The sequence below is a fragment of the Hyaena hyaena genome, unplaced genomic scaffold (assembly GCF_003009895.1).
Source record: "Hyaena hyaena isolate Hyena2069 unplaced genomic scaffold, ASM300989v1 scaffold_298, whole genome shotgun sequence".
Classification (NCBI taxonomy): Eukaryota; Metazoa; Chordata; class Mammalia; order Carnivora; family Hyaenidae; genus Hyaena; species Hyaena hyaena.
In genome coordinates, this window is record NW_024080927.1 from 1,189,021 (window position 1) to 1,191,038 (window position 2,018).

The following is a 2,018-nucleotide window of genomic DNA, read 5'->3' on the forward strand; positions in this document are numbered from 1 at the left end:
TATATATAATATATAGCATACATCCAGAAGATTTCATTTTTATGTAATCAAATGTATATATATTTTCCTTCTTCGCTTTTGGATTTTGTTTTCAGGAAAAGCTTTTACAATGTAACATTAACTTAGCCTATGTTTATAAGAAAACAGCTTTCTATGGTTTTATTTCATAACATTTAAATCTTTACTTCATTTGAATTTATTTTGTAATAAGATACAACACAGGGATTCTTTCTTTTTTTTTAGTTCCCAGGTGGTTAGCAGATGTCACAATATCATATGTAAATTCCATTTCTTTTTTTCAATGTTCAGTTTCCTTTAATGACCCCCATCTCCCTGAAGGGCAGGTGCAGGCAGCTAGGTGACAGCAAGAGATGTTCACTTGAAGATCTTGCCCTGATTGAAGGCTTTGCCCACAGGCTGGACGGCCCCCTCCCAGGAAAAGTACTCTCCAACCAGCGTCTGGGCTTCCTCGCTGCCAGCGTCCAGTCTCCGCCTGTATAGGACTCTAGTCCACCTGACAGTCTGGGCTCGGCGGAAAGGCAAGCTCCCGGCCTCGGGAGACCCAGACTCCAGAAAAGGAGGTGCTATTGTTGGTTCCGAAGAGAATGACACTGGCAAAGGCGTTCTTCCTCAGCTTGTCCAACCGCTGGAACATTCCGGTGATGAGGTTGCCGCTCATGAAGGTCTGGGTGAGCTCTTCGGGGCAGCGGTACTCCGCGTACCCCAGGGACCAGCCGTCCTTACGAAGTGCTCCCAGAAATACGGCAGCGCCACGGACAGGGTGTCCTCATTGGAGTATTTGCGCTTAAATTAAATTCATCCAACACAAAGGTACTCTTGGGCAAGGGGGCAAAGGGGTCCTTGGCCTTCGGCTCTGCAGCGAGCGCCTGCTCACACCCCTCCGTCTCCTCCTCAGGAGCAGGGGCGGTGGCCTTTTTCTCCTCTTTCTGCTCAGCCTGGGGCTTCTGCTCCTCTTCCCGAGAACCCTTCTCCTTCCTGGGGGTGTCCTTTTTAGGCTGGCTCTCTGCAAACTTTTTAGCATCAAACTGGGCCATATTCTCACAGTTTCACCTCCCCCAAGACGGCTCGGAACTGCGGCTGGTTAATGCAGGTGGGGAACCAGCGGTTGGTGTTGGGGAAGGCCTGGCGGAAAGAAGGCTCCAGGACCTGTTTATAGAGCCACAGCTGGGTGCAGACAACTGTGATGTCGGCCAGTGTCACGCGTTCGCCCACCAGGAAAGTCCTCGTCTTCAGGTGAGCATCGAGTAGCCCCAGAATTCTCCTCACCTCCTCCTTTGCATTCTCTGTGGCCTGCTTGTTGTGGTGCATGATGCCCGGGGTGGGGAACATCCAGGTACTGCCTGGGGGCACTATGTCGCTATCGGCAAAGCTCACCCACTGCACCACCTGGGCTGCAGCCTCAGGAGTACTTCCCTGCAGCTCCTCATTGCTCACATAGTAGGCAATGGCATTGCTCTCGAACACAGAATCCATCGTCCCCCTCAAATGCTGGAACCTTGCCCGCAGGAAATTTACGGAGAAATTCAGGGGTGAGGTTGGTTTGGCCAAAGTGGAAGTGGGGTGGTGCAGAGAGCACGCGGACCTGAGCCCCGCTGTACTGAGCAGCAATGAGAGCCTTGAAGGCCCTCCGGTTTTCAGGATGTGTACAAGGTCCCAGCCGCCATGGTGATTCCTGTAAATTCCATTTTCTAACTGGTTTGAAATACTATCTTTTGGGGAGCCCGGGTGGCTCAGTCAGTTAAGCGTCCGACTTCAGCTCAGGTCATAATCTCACAGTTAACAAGTTCAAGCCCTGTGTCAGGCTCTGTGCTGACAGCTCAGACCCTGGAGTCTGCTTCAGATTCTGTGTCTCCCTCTCTCTTTCTCCCTCTTCCCTATTTGCACTTTGTCTCTCTCTCTCTCAAAAATAAACATTAAATTTTTTTAAAAAAAAGGAATATTATCTTTATAAGTGGCATAATTCACCTTGTTTTTTTCTAGAAACTATAGTTTTTATT

At 49.4% G+C, this 2,018-nt stretch overlaps 1 pseudogene; it reads right to left on the minus strand.

Moving 5' to 3' along the window:
• Positions 1-292: 292 nt before the first annotated feature.
• LOC120241915 lies at positions 293-1,686 on the minus strand (annotated as a pseudogene).
• Between the last annotated feature and the right edge of the window lie 332 nt (positions 1,687-2,018).